This window comes from Quercus robur, chromosome 5 (genome assembly GCF_932294415.1).
Source record: "Quercus robur chromosome 5, dhQueRobu3.1, whole genome shotgun sequence".
Taxonomy (NCBI): Eukaryota; Viridiplantae; Streptophyta; class Magnoliopsida; order Fagales; family Fagaceae; genus Quercus; species Quercus robur.
Genome location: NC_065538.1, coordinates 62,040,140 through 62,059,260, shown reverse-complemented (window position 1 = coordinate 62,059,260; position 19,121 = coordinate 62,040,140).

Sequence of the window (19,121 nt, the reverse complement as noted above, 5' to 3'; positions counted from 1 at the left end):
ATTATTTATCTGCACATATAACACATAAGTTCGACTGTGGCTTTGAAATTGTTCATAAAATAAACTATAAGTATTGTAGATTATGAATTTATTATTATGCGCCGCAAAACTCGACTAATTTGGATCACATCTAATTTGAGACGTGCACGCATTAGCACATGGTTTTGGATTTGTGAAAACCTGCTCATTTTTTCCATATTTCTAAACTTAAAGGTGTCAATTCTCACTAGCTTCCAATTTTGTATGCGCTCAAGTACGTAGTATCCAAACATTTTTTGAAACATTTTGACCAAAATTAAGTCCTCTATTTTATCATGCATGTTTAATAATTAATATAGTGATTTGAAATTTGTAATAATATAGTGGTTGATCGATCAGCTCCGATAAAAAATCCCTACATAGTGATGTGATATGCTCTAAATCACCTAACTTTATTGAATTTTGTATTTGTTCACAACCACAAAAGTATTGAAATAATCGGGCTGGATATTGATCTTCTAATATAAAAGAAATGACCAATATTGAGTCGGGTAAATTTGAGAATTCAATAATTTAGTGTGGGAATAAAGCAGTTTTAAACTTTAGAAAAACTTAGAACATCATATTTAACCAAACTTTTTCTGTTTTTTTTTTTTTGTTTTTTTGGCTTGACTAACCTAGCTAGGGTTTCTATAAACCATTTTATTTTAGACTCATCCCTATCGATGTTTTCTGAATAAATGGATACACACATATATTGTACTATAGTACAAAATAAAAAAAAATTAGGTCACTAAGAAAGATTTTGGAAAGTTAAATAATGGTAATAACGCGCACCCAACTTTTCTTCTGACTCCTAATTAACATTGTCAAGGAAATTAAGCTGAGTGAATTAGTGAAAAGCTAATTTGATATGCTCCTAGGGAGCCTGCATGCAGCTAGCTTAATTTGATACATAATTATGCTTTTCACTTTTTATGGTTGGCTGCTCTTAATTAGGATGTTTTCTTAAAGCATGGGATTAGGCACACTAATAGCAAAAAACATGCAATAATTAAAGCTTGCTTTAACCTGTTTAACTAAAAATATAGAAGAAAAAAAAAAAGATTCCCTACGTAATAATGGTATGAATGTCAATATATGTATTGTGCATTTTGTTCTCGTGAGTGAGTGTTTGTGTATTTTGCTTAATTCTATAGTGTAATTTGTTGACTTGGTTCAATTGTTCTATTTGTGATTGGAGAGAATATGGGTGCGGTGTGTGTGTTGAGATAACCATGCTGACAAAGCATGCAATAAAACAACTAGTTGGGTTTTTGGCTATGTTTGAATTTTCTCAAAAGCTTTTATTTTTAGTTTGAGCATGAGATAATGTCTAAATGTCTAGCTCAGCATGTATAACCCTACCCAATTAGACCGATGCTGCATGTGCACAGTTAGAAAAGGACCAAGTGTTCATGTTTTGAATCTCCAAATTTGGAATAAATAGATCATGATCATCCTAGTTAAGATTAGAACTTTTCAAGTTCGGTATATATGCTTAGTTTAATCAAATCCTTTTAGTAAGGACTCAAGACATGCCCACCCTATGCCCCTATATCTTATTAAAATATATATAACCTAATAGGTATGTCTGTTTTTTCATTTAAATTTGAATGGAATGCTAAAGAGTTTCTTTTCAACATGAACATGATATGTGTACAAAATTGGCCACATATGAGTCTTTGTACTCGGTGATGATATTGTTGTTGCAAGTGCTCGATTGCCATTGAATAATAGGTACCCCATCCCATGTGTATTTTGTCCATGGAGTGAGGCAAATAGATGCATTGCCCAACAAAAACTGTTTGCAAAACTAAAACTTTACTAGTCAAAAAGGATAAACAAATTAAGTGACCACTTATTGATCAAGCAAAGCTATTATATTAAGAGGAATTTTGTTAATTGTTTAAATCTTGAAATCTAACAATGTTTATATTCATTTTGAAACCCAAAATTTTGAATTTTGCATATGATACAGATTTTTTTTTTTTGGATAATACAATAGTTGGGAGGACGTTCTTTGACACTCGATATAAGTTATTTCGGTGATTTCAAATGGAAAATGAAAAGTCCTAGTAGATAGGATACAATACAAGGTAACAAAGAGAACGCAAAAAAATTATATATACTGAAAATAGAAGACAATTTCGTTAACCCACAATATTAGTAAGTACCTCATTTTTATTACTAACTGGATTAAATTCACTGCCAGTTTCTTGATCTATTGGAGAAGCAAAATTATTATAAAATGTACACTATGGATTCAAATTCTATAACCAGAAGAAATGGAGAACAAAAAGGTACAAATTAAACCTTTTATTGGGATAAGCATCTCCTTAATTCTGAAGACTACCCGAACAAAAGCTCAATCAAATATAGCTAGATCCACAACATCTCACATCTCTTTTTTTGCGTGAGCTTAGGACTTACGCCAATAAGAGCATCTCCAATCATCCACCCAAAATTGTAGTCAAATTTTAGTGTTTTTTTTAATTTTAATTTTCTATTTTAGTCCACTTTTTAATGAATTTAATTCAATTTGTTAAGGTGAATTTCTGTTATGATACTAACTTTATTAAGAACCAAAATTCTTTGTTCCACTTTGGGTATTTATCTTTTTACTTTATCAATCGGGTTTTTGCGCATTTTTCCCTTATAAAGTAGCCAACATTTAAAGTGAAAAAAAAAAGTTTCAAATGCATGAAATATTGTATAAATCCTTGGAATTTCATACCCTTGCATTGATGCATTAAATCTTATACCTCCTGTTTCTCAATAAATTAAAAAAAAAAAAAAAAAAAAATCTTATACCTCTTTTTTACAAAGAAGATGAGTATTGTTAACGCTAGCTGTTGGATATATATTCGAACTTGAAATTTCAGAATTGACATCATAGAATGTAAGAATAAAATTTTAAAATGACTTAGTTATTTATTATTGATATTTTAAAATTATTTCTGGTGTAACCAACTTTAATGAAGTTTTGATCGATTTTCTTATCGATTTAATGTAAATATCAAGATGAAAAACAATTGATTGTCATTTTCTTCTACTTGGTAAAAAGGGAGATTTACAAAATTTTAAAATGACTCAGTAGTTTATATTATTGGAATTCTTAAATGATTGTTGGTTTAACCAACTTTAATAAAGTTTTAACTAATTCACTTTCTTATTCTGTTTAATATAAATATCAAGATGAAAAAAAAAAAAAAAAAATTTTGATTCACAATTTTGTTAGGTCTACCATTGATTTTGTATGGTTCTTCTATAGCAATCAATCTATTGATGATAGTTTTAGTCATTATCTTACAACTATTTTTAAGTTACTAATGCAACTACTTTTAATTTATAGATGCAATACCGTCGGCGCCATGCATCCTTTCCTTGGTAGTTAGTATTCTCTTGACCTTCTCTCCCTCAATACAGCCGACCTATGTCCCCTAGATTTGCAATATGTTAAGTAGCTTGTTTGATTCAACTTTCTTCAATGCAAGTTCAGGAAACTGAAACTCTAGTCAAAGTTCTTGTTGTAAAATAATTAACTCACCCTTCTCTCTAGGATTAGTGCAACACTTTAGAGACATCGATGCCTTTTACTCCATGACATCCCTGCTTCTGTCCCGTGCAGGACGTACGGTAAGAGTTGGCCTCCTTGAAAGTCCTAGATCATTTGGTATTTGGGTTCTCGCTTGTTTGGAACTAAGGAATTTTGTGCCCAACCTCAATTTCACCCCAAACTTTTAAGGAAAATGACACTTCACTCTTTTGAGATTTGAGAATATCAACATATTAGTGATTCTGTTGATAACAATAACATAATATTCTAAATTTTGAAAAGATTTTCTTGAACAAAACCCTAACCACAGTTTGGTGACAGATTAATAATATTTATATAAAAAAATAAACTTCCACCAACAATAGTTAGAGTTTAGTCAAGAATTTTTTTTTTTTTTTTTTTTAAATTTAGAATATCCCGTCACTTTTATTAATATAGAGACTGATATGCTGATTTCCTCAAACATCAATGGAAGAAAGTGTTATTTTCCTTAAAATTTAGAATAGTGCATCATTTCCCCAAACCATAAGAAAAAGAAATTTAATTTACCAAAAAATAAAAAAGACTAAAATACAAAACTCACTCTCTAAGTTTCTTCAGAATTCATTTCAGCCTTCTAATTTTGTTTTTGTTCATTTAAGTTCTCTAAGTTTTAGATTTATTTAATTAAGATCTTTCTATTAATTTTTGTTAAAAAATTTTGAAAAAAGAAATTAAAAAATATTTTTTAATCATTAATTGAACTATTTTTAATTTGAAAAAAAATTTAAAAATTTGAAAAATTAACCACAATATATAACATAATTAAAAAATAAACTTAAAAATTACAGTATTAAAATAAATTTTGATAAAATATTAAAAAGTGAATTTTGCATTTTAGCAAACCAGTCGACCTCTCAAAAAAAAAAAAAAAAATGATATTTGGCGCCGGATTTATGGAACGCGCCTCTGAAAAGCTGATGACATGGGGGGCTCCATCCATAGCACAAGATAGATATCGGCTGGCTCGAAAGGGTATACGATCTGACGCCACTACCCCCACCTGTCCCGTCAAAAAGGGGACGACGAAATCTAGATTGAGAAATTGCATAGGTCCCACAAATCCAAGCAATGAGCTGTTGCTTTTTTGACATATTTTGCTTTTTTTTCACTGTCACACTCTCTCTCTCTCTCTCTCTGTGATAGAAAGAGAAAGAGAGAGAAAAAAAATAAAGTGAGCAAAGAGAAAATATGGGTGAAAGAGAGAGAAAAGAGAAGAGAGAATGTACGAAAACGAAAGCCTAGCTAGCTAGCTGTTGATGATTCATGCAAATACTTAAATTAAAAGTGCGTCTATATGGAGGTGTGACATTATCTTCCACCCACCTTTTTTTTTTTTTTTTTTTTTTTTGTTTTCATTCTAAATAATTAGACACACATATTGTTCAATGTAAAGCTTTTTGCCCCGTCCATTTTTGTGTATTACGTGGTTGCCATGGTCGGTGATAATTCTTCAATGGAGATTGATATATATATCTTCACCAAACCCCAGCTCTTGTTTTTGTTCGACTTGCCGACTCTCCCTTCTAATAATAATAATTCATTTTTATATATAAGAAAGGAAAATTTTAAACCAATTAATATGTGTTTGTGTGTGTTTTCTATTATTAAAGCTTTATTTGGTAGAAACTATATAGAGGGTAAAAAAATAGAGGAAAAAGAGACAAGTTTTAAGTTATATGGTAGGGAAGATGATTACATGGGTACGAGTTGAAAAGGTTAAAACATTCCAAAAAATAGAGTTGAAAAAGTGTTAAACATTCTTGTATCAAATGGATAATTATTCTTTCTTATACTTTGTGTTTAATTGCTTGCTTTCAATAATTTAGAGAGAGTGTTACAGTTGTTAAAGTGTGCATGGCATTATTTAATTATCTCGTCTTTTTCCTCCAAATGTAGAAACATTGTCTGTCCCTTTTTTGGGAATGCATCATTAGCATTAGGGCAATTGACAAGCATATTGACTTTCTTTTTGGGTGGTAAGTACTCTTAAAATAGTTGATATACTGAAGAAACAAATTGATAACCCTAGCAGATATGAGTCTAATGGACATTAAAAATTCAGTACGATTTGTTTGATATTGAAATTTTTAATTTTATTGAAGTTCTTAGTATAGATAATGTTAATAATCTTATAAATCAATGAAATAATTTGGTATTTCCAATTAAAACATCTGGAATTTGAATCTTCCATCTCTCATCTAAAAATTTATTTATATCGAAGTTATAATTAGTATATATAGATATAGATGAAGTTTGCTTTTCAATTTATATATAACATTACCAAATAACACAGTTAACTACTTGTTCAATTAGTATATATAGATATAGATGAAGTTTGCTTTTCAATTTATATATAACATTACCAAATAACACAGTTAACTACTTGTTCATTGGCTCTATTTTTAGATAGTTATAATATGTTACTAATAATCCCGCAACTCAAATCATTTTTCCTTCTAAACTCCTAAATATATTATGCATAGATAGGTGCAAATTAACTGCTAGCTCATTGACTTAGAGTTCAACAACAAATTTAATATTTTTTCAAAAAGAAACATACTCATAGAGCTACAAATGCACCTATAATCAGACAGAAAGTTCCTATGCCTGTAATGAACACATGCAGAGATTCAATGCTGTAGTTAATCCATGATTAAAAATTTAAAAAGTCTCAATGTAAAGGTACTTGGCTTTTTAAGCGTTCTTGTTCTTCATCTCTTCTTCTCTCTCTCTTATTATTTTGCTAATTCAAAATTTCAAACTCTCTTATTTATTATTAGTATAGGAAGATCAAATAATTCCATGAGTACACAAGGCTTCTGTTTAAGATATTTTGAGAGGAAACTCATCCTCATTTTCCTACTATTATCTAGGATTTTGTTCTTTATAATAAAAAATAAAAAATAAAAAATAGATGGATTTATTATAACCCCAGAAAATTAGATTGATGCTATAATTATATCATCAATCATTATGGTAAGGACCCACTATTTGTTAGGTTCTGTTCGACTTGTAGGACACCTTCCTTGAATTTGTGACATTGGCCCATACAAGAAACAGGTCATCTGGAAAACTCATGGGACCTACTAAAACTCCATATCCAGTTGTTTTGTTTTATATTTTTTGAAAGACTTTTATTTGATTCAAAAGAGAACTGAAAAATAACTTAAATACTTCAGATTATGATCCAGTTGGTGTAGCTGAATGGGTCGGTGATCTTATATAATTGTTGTACGTAATATAAAATCTTTGATAAGATTTTTCTCGTACCGACGTGATTGTTAGAACATGGTTAAGCATGAAGCAGATATATCATATATAATTATGGCTACTATATAATTAAATTTCTGATGCTGATTGACTACTAAACTTGTTTCCAAGTATATGTTTTATATAGCTTTAAGCAACCATGAAACAAGTAGACCACAGATTTTATTTATTTATTTATTTTTAAATTTAGTGTTAGAATCACTCTAATTATATTAAATTTTAATTATTATAAATTTATGGGTTTGTACTCAAACTGATCACTATAGTCAAATTTTTCCAAAATTTGTGCCTGAATATTGTGGAGGAAGGCTGATTAGTCAAAATAAACAAACTTAATATGTATGATATATCACATTTGGTTCTATTTGATGTAGGCACCTAATTAATAAGGTAAGAAAACTTTTGACTACTGCAATAGTATAGTTGAATTCTTAATTAACAAGCTCATTCTCTACAAGACAGAGGTCCTTTTTTATTTGCTCGATCCCAACAAATAATAAATAAAATAAAAGGGACAAGAACAACAAAAAAGGAAAACTTGTGTGAATAACTTACATTGGTTTCATTGGATATTAAAAGCTAAACATGCTTTCATTAATATAATGATTAGGGCTTGAAAGAGACATTATTATCCTCCACTTTAACTTTTGGTCTTCGGCTACAATCTTAACCATTGGTTTTAAATGATAGTGATCCGGTCTAAAGGTTTTGCATTTTTAGTCTATTGGTGTATATTGTCTCCCATTAGAGTTCTTTCTGGTTTTATTTATATACACAAGTTAATTAATGTGCTAGCTACATATATTCTTAGAAATCATATCATCATCAAGTTGGAGTATCAGCTGTCTATGTTAAACATTTACGTTTTTTATCTATAAAATGCTCTCGGAGTGAATGCTATCTTTTGTAAGGTTATTGGTGGGTCAGAATTTTGATCCAAAGAATCCTACCCTACAGGAAGTCACTAAAGAAAGATTTGGTTGCGGAATTCCATGAAGTTTGATCAATTTGAATTATCATGAGGAAAAAAAAATTTTACTTTTTTTTTTAGATATGGAAAAAAATTCATATAATTGGACTTTTGAGATTTGGATGTTCTATAATGAGAATCTTGCACTTTTATTAAGAAAAAGATAAAAACAAGAAAAAAAAAGTTTGGCTATAATTATAGCCAATGACTACAACTTCACTAAATATATTTTTATTGAATATGAATTTTGATAAATCCACCATTGGATAACATTTTCTTTTTGTATCCTCCATGCTTGCAAAATTTCTAGAAGATCAAAGATTAATAATTATAACATCAATTAAATGTTTAAATTTGAAGTTTTTATAGTCTAAAATTACGGATAAAAAATAAATTTTTGGATCGAATAGTAAATAATATCTGATTAGCACAAAATTTGACATGCATGTTAAGAACATAAAGAACATGTAATCCAACAATTAAATTTTCAAAATATATAGTCATGTTAAATTTTTCAATAGGAGTTCTAGCCACTAGCTACAACCAAGTTTGTAGTCAAACTTTATCTTAAAAACAATACATCTTGAGTAATAGCTAACTCAATCATAATTGAAAGTAAATTATAAAATAATTTATGGTAACATAAAAATTGCACAACAAAGTATATAATTTTTTTGGGGGTATCAAATTTATAATAATAAAGCAAAATCCAAGTTATCTCATAGGTAGCCATTGTCATAGCTCGATTTTCAACTTCTGCTGATGATCTTGAGACTGTGGGTTGTTTCTTGGACTTCCAAAAGACCAATGACTCTCCCAAGCAAATGCAATAGCTTATAGTTGATCTTATTGAATCAACACAAGTTGCCCAATCTGCATCTGTAAAACCTTTTCTATGCAAATCTGAATTTGATAAGAAGAAAATTCTATGTCATGGACATGCCTTTATATATTGCAATACCCTATGATATGTGAAGAAGTGTGAATTCGTCAATTGAGCTCTTCGTCAAATGCAGATGGGCAACTAGGAATCAGTAGCTATGGAGTCCCGCAAAAAGAATAAACAGACTTCGAATACATCGGTGCAGTGTGTGCCAAGGAGTCTCCAATGGGCTAGTTAGAAAGATGAAAGCTCAATCATACAAAGAGTCACTATTTGGCTCAAAAGTGTTTGTGTATATCTTGCGTACTTTTATGTGATTCTTTGTGCCTTTTTATAGGTCTCTACCCCTTAGGATAGGAGTAATTGCAAATCTTTATGATTTTAGATCCGTTGGTAATGAATGCTGGGGCATTATAGACTTCAATGATCTTTTGCCCATTGGTCTACCGGTTATGCTTTTGCTTATCTAGCATGTAAATTGTTACTCGTGTCATTTATGGAAAAGTCATTTAATTTCTGTTGTAGTCGTCCATTACATGGATGATTGTGGCTTTTCTCCTCTTCATTATGCATCCAAGTGAGGTTTCCTTGGTTTTGCCATGAATTGGCTTAGTTTATGGACAAGAAAGGTTACATATGGCCTTGTAATAGTCAAATATTACAGTCTTCCCACCAATCTTCTGTAAATGGTTGGCTCAACTAAGAACTCACGTTGATCCTTGTTGAATTTAACAACCATTGTAACCTGCATCCCCTAATATTTCTAAGGCATACTTCCTTCGACAAAGAGTAATGTCTTTAGCAGACCTTGCTATATCAAGCCCAATGAAGTACTTTAAGCTTCCTAAATTTGAGCTTGAATCTCTAGTCTAGGAACTTTTTTAATTCTTGAACCCCTTGCTCATCATTATTTGCTATAAGAATCTCATCCCATTGAGTAATTGATCCCAAAGTACTTGCAAATCAGTGGAAAAAAATTAGTTGCTGAGGAATCCCCTAAGAAACACTTAAGATTTCCTTTTGCAATTAAGAAATCCTTATTCCATTGGCTTGTGAAAACCTTTCCTTAAGGACCTTCCACACTTCGAAGGTTGTGTTTCGATAGATTACACTTGCTGTAATCTGAGGAGAAACACAGTTCAAGATCCATGAAGAAATTGTGTTATTACACTTGGACCAAGCTTGTTTCAAAGTTGCCTCGGTTGCCAATGAGATTTTAATGGTGCCATCGACTAACCCTAACTTGTTCTTAGCCTTCAATGCCATTTTCATTAATCTAGTCCAAGTAGGATAATTTTCCCCAATTAAGGGTCAAGAAACAAGAATTTCTTTAGGATTAGAGGGATCCTTTATAGGATTCACTGCAATATTTAAGGTTATGTTTGTGGTTGACATTAATGGGGGTTGAGACATTGATACAAGCTTTGATACCATATCAAATTTATAAAAATATGAGAAAATTTCCTCTAATTGATTGAATTAAAATTGTACTTACATCTATGTTTATATACAAAAAAGAACAGAGTCTCTCTCTGTTACAAGCAACTAACTAACTAATCAACAATATATATGTATTTCTCTGTCACATGCTCATCACATGTCATACTTTAGAGGATGCCATAGTATTAATCGAATGGCCAATCGAACATAAATGGAAACCGTTTGTAACTTTGTATCTTATATTCAGTTTGATTAATACGTATTCTTAAGATATTTATTAATAGGCTATTTTTAAAAAAAATTATATTTTGTGAGAAATATAAAAAATTATTAAAAAATAAATTACTTGTTTTATAACTAAATTTCTAAAAAATTTTGTTAAACCGATACATTTAGGACCTGTATTAAATTTTTTAATATATTTTAGGACATTTTGAAATTTACATCATCCATCAGTTTCAGTCGACAACTCAACGTGATTGAGACTGAGTAATTGTAACGGTACTTCCAGAGTTTAAAAAATTAAAAAAGAAAAAAGGCCTACTCAATTGTACTTTTATTTATTTATTTTGATGAATACTCAACTGCACATTTGCACCCTAATGACACAAATGCCATCAATTTCAGGGCCATTCTTATCTGATTGCATTATAGAAAGTACAGTACTAACAAAAAGTGTATGAATTTTCAGATTTCAGCTACTTAAAAAATGTATGAATTTATAGTTATAGATGCTTCATTCATTCACACAATGGCGGATACTATGAAAGCCCTGCCCTTGTCCAAACGACCTACTTCACAGGTCATATAAAACAGGATACAAGTTGGGTTTGGATAATGTATGCATTTAGAGTACACATTAATCATTATTTATATGGGAATGATTGTTGATGTGGTTATTCCTGACCAATGAGATAATATTATCTATACAAATGCATGTGTGAGCTTCCTAATCAGTATAATAAAAAATAAAAATTATTATATGATGTCACATTTGCATAAATAATAGCATTTTATTGGTTGGAAGGTTAGAGATGACCATGTCAGCAACTCTCCTGATGGACCTAATAATTTCTTCAAAAAGTTGTCAAAAAAGTGAGTAATTTTTTCATATTTTCATGATAAGTTTCTTAAAACGATTTACTATTGTATACCCTAAAGGCACGCATTAGTAAAATCCTCTCTCTTTCTCTTTCCTAGGCGTCACAGGCATGCAAACACTAAACCTTTTTTTTTTTTTTTTGATAAAGAACACTGAACCTTGTTTGAAACTTCTTGATGCGGGGGTCAGTGGACAGGTAAATAAATTAAAGGCCAAAATATTATTTTGGTTTATATATTTTGTGGTCACTGTCAGTCTGTTCAATATATTTTGGTAACAGTTAATTTAGTCTATATTATTTTAACTTGTAGTAATTTGGTTCACATCAACAACTCATTAACGAAAATTGACTGCAAATTGAAAATAACTTGGATTAAATTAACTACTACCAAAATTATTATAGGGACCAAATTGATAGTGATAGCAAAATGTAAAAACCAAAATAATATTTTAGTCTAAATTAAACAAGTTAATTACAAAATTCACCTTAATTTATAATATTTTCATTTTGTACCTAATATTATGAAATCTTTCAATTATCATTCCAATTGTAATAAATCTTGTAAACAACACCAGACCGTCTATTTTATGGTTACTTGTGGAGACGGGAGGGTTTGGGAAAATTGGAGAGGAGGATGTGGACATTGGAGATGAAATTCAGATTTGAAACTTCCCTCCTATGGTGATTGAGAAAGACATTGACATTGAGGGGAGGGTTTGGGGTGACCGATGGATTGGTGGAGAGAGAAAGAGAGGGATTTGACTGGGTGGGTGCTAGGTGTGTACTAACCCTACTAGGTGGGTGCTAGGCGAAGAGAGAGAGAGAGAGAGAGTGTGTGTGTGTGTGTACAAATGGCAATCTATGTGGCATGAAAATTATATTTTAGGCGAAAAGTACCTTTTAGTCCCTACATTTTCAGGAGATTCCCATTTTAGTCCCTACATTTTATTTTTACCGCTTTTAGTCCCTATCCTGAAAAACGCTTTCCGTTTTGGTCTCTACCGTTACATCAGAAATAGAGAAAGCTGACGTGGCAAATGGCAGGAATAAATAATACTAAATTAATATTCATGTGGCCTAAATTAATAATAAAAAATGTTTTTTTTACATTAAAAAATGCCACGTTAGCACCTAAATTAAAAAAAAAATATTTATTAATTTTAACTAAATATAAAAAATTAAAAACAGAATTAAAAACTAAAAATCATATGAATTGAGATCTAAGTGTGTCTTGAACAAGAACAACAACAACACAAACCCAGAAATTAAAAAAAATAAAAATAAAAATCTAGTTGGGTCTAAGATGTGAAAGAACAAGTGGAGCTCCCCTTAAAAAAAAAAAAAAAAGAACCTTTCCTCTCCCCAGTCATTTCGGGTTAAGAAGATGTGAAAGCGCCTCTCTCTCTATAAGAACGGTACATTCCGAGGCGTGAAGTGGGAGAGAAGGGGTTTCATAATTGAGGTTTTGAATAAGACGACCTTTTCATTTTTTTTTCTTTTTCATATTGAAAAGTAATAAGAATGAGAGGTGTTAAGCTTTTTATCATCCTGGCGTTGAGCTATTTTTCCGCAGGACCTCCCCTACAGTATCATCACCACAGTAGAGTTTAACCACCAAGTTCGGGATGAATTGGTGTGGTTCCTCTACGCCTAGGACACCAGAATATCGAACCATGAACGAATAAAGGGATGAGAGAAAAGCATATTGGATAAATCAAGGTAGAAAGACCGTGAATCAAGGTCACAGGGGAGCCATCAAATCAATAACAACAGCTAGCAACCATCAAACATGGAGGATAAGAACAAAAATAAGAATAAAGAGGACATCAACTGGGTAAACCTTAAACCTATCTTCCATTTTTCTATCTTCAATCTCTGTGATGTTTGCATTTTCACTTAGTTCACGGTCAATCCGTGATTTACTTAGCCTCCACACCGTCGACCAATTGTTCACGCGCCACTTAGGACCTCCTAAGAACCAGATCGAAGTTGGAGGTTGATGAGAATGCAAATTGTCATATTTTTCTCCCTTAATATTTAGTATTTTATATTTATTTGGTGCCTAAATGTACTAATTATTCTTATATTTTGATTTAGGATGCAAATGGAGGCGTTAAGTGCAAAACGTAGCTAATTGGGTGATTCTGGACAGCTTTGACATCGCTTCGTAATTTGGGCCTAATTCTCTCATCCAAGCTCCAATTAAGATGATTCAAGATGCTATGGAACGCCAAGACAAAGCTCTACAACTTTCATGTTTTGATTTTTGAGAGATACGGGCTGCATCAAGGTCGAAATCGAGCTTGAAGTTGCTGCACCTGCACTGCTGACGTTCTAGAATGTTCCTTTACCTGCAATTCTAATATGCAGATCTGATGGGTTTATTTTCAGAAGCTTCTAGATTTGGTGTACGAAATTTCCAACTGAAAAATACCACTTTCCTAGTTATATTAGGACTTTTTTAATACCACTTTTTTATATTAGTTAGATTTGGATATTATTATTGAAAATATTTTTAGGAGATTTTGTAGGCTTAGGAAAGGGGGAATTAACGTGTAAAAGGGGGAGGAGAAATCAGAATTGGACACACATGCCTCTCTCTCCCCTCTTCTCTGATTTTTTTCCTTTGAGTTTTCATCATGACCCTACTTGGCTAAACTTTTATACTTGGTCGAAGGAAATTGAAGCCTCGGAATCAATAAAACTGTGAGATCTAATTTGTTTTTATTGTTCAATTTATGCTTTGAATATCAGATGTTCTTCTGTGTCTATTTTCATGATTGTCTCGTTTAATTACTAGGAGGCCTGCTAGTTTATTATTCGTTGCAATCTACTGCTAGGTTAGATATCAAATCCGTAATTATTTGATCTCTCTAACTTGTGAAGCAACCAAGATTTAATGATTTACTGCGTCAGAAATTATTAGATCTCAGGAAGAATGCTCGACTGAATTAAATGCAACTGTTTGTGTTTGTGTTGTTTAGTTTCATTGATCTTTCTAATTCTTAAGGCTGCTACTAGATTAAACTTTTAGCGCTTGTCTTGGGTTGTTTAGTAGTTAGAGTTTATTAGATCGCTTGTTTTCTAATTAACTACGACTAAGGAGAGATAGGAAAATAGTTCTAACGGTGAATATTCAAAGTGTGAATTGATATATACTTGCATCGATAATCAGTTGTAAAATTCCAATGGTGGATGTTGACTTAAACCAAGATTTGTTCTTTTGATTAATTTCGACACTTTAATTTGAATTGTTCCCTAGTTGTTTTTTTTTTTTTCTTAAAATTGTTTTCATTATACTCCACCCCCCCCCCTCCTTGTTCACGTAGCATAAAATTAGGCTAGATACTCTCCGTGGGAACGATCCTTACTCGCACTACTACATATATTTTTAGGAGTATAGGTTTTATTTTTGGTTATCTGCGACAGCACACCAGAGATTTAAGAGAGATTCATTTTGAGAGATGGGTCTTGGATTTTCGGGTTTAGGCCGAGAGAGAGAGAGAGATTGAGATCGAGGATGGAGAAGAGAAGTTGAGGCTATCACCAAGATGGTGGTGGCTAGCGTTGAGCGGTGAGGACCATTGAGGTTCGATCGGGCACTGGTTCCAAGAGCGTGAGATTTAGAGTGAGAAATAGATTTAGAGAGTTGTTGGTGATGATCGGAGGGAAGAGTTTGAGTGGCTCCGGCCATGGGGTTTCAAAATGAAGGCTTGGGTTTTGGGATTGAGAACTAAGAGGTAGAGAAATGGGAAGGGATAGCTTCGGTGAGAAAGAGAAGTAGGGTCTGAGATGTGAAGTTTACAATTTGTTAACACTGTTTTTTTTTTTTTTTTTATAATTTCTGGGTTTGTGTTCTTGTTCAAAACACACTTAGATCTCAATTCATATGATTTTTAGTTTTTCATTCTTTTTATTTAGTTAAAATTAATAAATTTTTTTTTTTTTAATTTAGATTCTGACGTGGCATTTTTTATTGCCAAAAAACATTATTTATTATCAATTTAAGCCACGTGGACATTAATTTAGTATTATTTATTCCTGCTGTTTGTCACGTCAGCTTTTTTTGTTTCTAATGTAACGGCAGGGACCAAAACGGGAAGCGTTTTTCAGGATAGGGACTAAAAGCGGTAAAAATAAAATGTAAGGACTAAAATGAGAATTGCCTGAAAATGTAAGGACTAAAAGGTGTTTTTCGCCTATATTTTATTTTGATTGTTAGTCATGTTTTCCTTTCATTATTTAATGACATTGACTTTTGTGACACAATACCAAAAAGTTAGGAACTAAGCTAACATATTGATAATGTTGAAGACAAATTGACACGCAATCTAAGATGGAAACCAAATAGTTAATTTACCCAAAATTTAATAATAGTTGACATTTTTATTTCAAGTCTGGAAATATTATTCCCTATAAAATAATTTCAAAGAGAATGTTTGAATTTAATTTCTAAGTTTGATTTGGTAAATAGATTAGCATTAGTGATGGTAAAAAAATTAATTAAATCTTCCCAATATGTTCAAATTTGCATTCGAGGTCAAACAGGGCAAAGTAATTAAAGCAAGAAACAATTTTGGTTATGTGATTGAATGTTTGCTTAATTTATTTTCGCATGCCCTCACATGCTTGAATTCACATAATATTTGTTTTTCTTTCTTGCTTTCTTCTAAATTATACATATTTTACATGCTTTGATGACTTATTTTTCCTTTCATAGTTAGAGTTTTTGAGTTATCTTACCATAGTTAGAGTTTTAGGGTTTTTAGGGTTAGGATTTGTGTGATTAGTTAAGCTTCGCTAGTGACGCTCATTTAGCTATAATCCAATATTACAAGTGAAGGTTGGATAGTCCTAGATGCCTAACATCTTCTTAAGAACATACCTTAGTTTTGGACTTAGTCCATGTAGTTCCCTTGCACATGGGGTTAAGTGATTCCTATATCTATAACTAGGTGGCGACTCCTTTCTCTACCTTTACCTATGAGACTCGCAACATATTCCCAAGCCCATGACTAGGATGGGTCCATACCGAACAACTTGACCTCTCTTCACAATTATCTATAAATGGAAACTCTTATTGAAACCAATGGAGACTTGAGCCGGGCCACTTATTGTCTCCAAGCCATATATTAAACATTCAAGTCACAAATTTTAAAGTGTTAACCTCATTCATTAAGGGGAATTCTAGGTCCAAACGTGCAAGTGAGCATTAGAAAATTGATTGAGTAATTGAATTCGTCATTTTTCATCCACTTAAAGTTTCGAGAGAAGTGATAGTTTATTACTTTATCTTGTAATCAAATTGACACATGCTGCAAATACGTGAAGCGATCGAACCATAACATGATGGAGCCATATACTAAATTTATTCCACCAAAGAAATAATGAATTGATTGTGTAATTTGGTATGTGTTGCAACTTTCAACCCTTGAAAAAGACACAAAAATCCTCCAAGGGTCATGATTTTCAATGTAAAGATACATGCACATCTATAAATCCGAAGGGGGGGGGGGGGGGGGATTATTTAGGTCATTCAAATTATGCCTTCCTCTAAAACAATAGTATCGCATGTGATCATTAATTACCTCAATAGGGCTACCATCCCTCTCTAAGACTAGCACATGGAACTTTCATTGACATTTTCATTCCTGCAATTAAAGTGAAACAATGGGGCATGAGCACATTGAATAATTGAAAAGACTAAGATCCCTCAATTAAAATTGAAGAAGACAGGCCATGTACCCCTACCCCATAGAAAATGTGTCGCGCAACAAAAAGATTTACCAACAGTATTACCATAATTTCATGAGACATAAGCTTTGGCTTTTAACCAAAATTGGAATGATGTTTGCTTGATTTGAAATTTGAAGATGAGAGACTTTAAATGCATCAATCTTTCAACCAGGAAATGCTTACATGTGCTTTGCCAACTTCCAAAACAATCGGGAGTTTCTTTGGACATGGATGTTTCAACTTGTGGTTATTAACTTATTATCATTCACATGGAACGTGATGATGAGTGGAATGTTTGCGGTTGATTGCAAATTGTCTGTTAAGTTTTGACAAGGTGAGCCGTGTTCATTTCTCCATTGTTCTCTTTCTCAAATGTTATTTACTCTTATCTAAAAACTGTTCATGTTTTCAGAAAATCGAGTTCCAATTTATAGAAGGAACTAGAATAAATTTTTGTTCCCTAATATGAAAAATAAAAATATGTGTATATATCCGTACACACACATACATACATGCCTACTCCTATGTACATTTTGCAAATTCAAATTTTAAGTACAAAAAAATATATATTTCATTCTATAATATATTTATATTTTAACTTACCCATAATTAAAACCACATCTCCAGCATCCTTGATATTGTAATTAAATAGCGAGATCCAAGCTAGTTTGTATCACCCTCAAAAAAAAAAAAAAGCCAGTTTGTATGATTATGTATTAAGAACAGGCTTTAATTATATTCAACCTTAAAATAAACTACCTAATTTGCACTTAAAAAACTGGGGAAACAAAACCCTATTTTTTAACCTCGCAAGAAGAATAGAGTTGGAGAGTTTTGTAACCCTATTATGTATTTTTCTTTGTTGCAAAATTTTCAGGAGAGTTTACCTAAAAATTCATAGGTTATCCATAAGGATCTTCAACTTGGAATATAAATATTTACCCATAAACATAATAAACAAATTCATAATTATTCTAACAATTTTGAGAAAAAAAGTTATAATCTCTTAGGTCAAAGCAATAAAGTTCGCCAATTTTATTCATCACCTAACTTGTAGCACTCAAAATATAGGATTGCAATTTTATTAATTTTCGAAATGAAAAATTGCAAATAATTTTGTAACTTGATGATACTTCTAAGAAAAAAGGATCTCTAGAATTAAAACGAAAATAATACAAGAAGAAGAGGAAAAAAACATGAAGGGTACGAATTGAGGATTGAAGGAGATAGTGACATAATATCTACTTTTTTGTATATATATAAATTCTGAACCTCGTTTTGTAATGCAGTGGACTTATAGTGTATAGACACGTGGGGCGGTGGGAAAATATATATATTGCGTATGCAGTGTTGTTTTTACACCGTACCACTGAGAGCGTCTGAGAGTGATTAAATATTGGAGGAAGCAGTAGTTCACGTCAAGTCCCATCTACCAGTTAGTGGGACCTACCCTCTTCTTTTGTTGCCCAATGGATTCGTCCTTTTGCCCTCTCCCTCCAGTACACATCGTCTACTCTCCGTATAGGATCTCATTTCTCCAGATTTGCTCCTTCACCTCGTTCCAATACAATTTCTTTGCCCCTCCTTCACTCCTTATTTACATTCACCTCTTTCTTCATTTTTTTTTTTTTTTTTTAATTATAAAATTTAGATACAATGTTCTACGCCTCGTTTGTTTTACTTCTAATATTTCAGTAAAATATTTTACAAAAATTGACAATGACTTCTACTTCCCTTATCTAGTGGCTAGGTCACTTATCCACCTGGTTGGATAGCTAGTGTTTGTTGACCGGTTGTTAGAGACCACTTCGACAACCATTGTCGGTGGGTTGGTGGTCGAATATGGCGACCGATATCTGAAGACATTGTTTTGACCGTGATTACTGGTGGTCAAATTTGCCATTCTATCGACCGATGTTGGTAGTTCGATAACTAGACCTCTAGTACCATTAACTTGGGTGGCTGAACCATCAGTTTTTGTGGTTTGCTTGAAAAGTTCAACATATCATTTCGAATATGTGAAAATATTTTACTTTAAAACAAACGGAGTGTTAAATGCACTCCTTAATCGGATCCAAATACAAATGGTGTTTTCTTTTC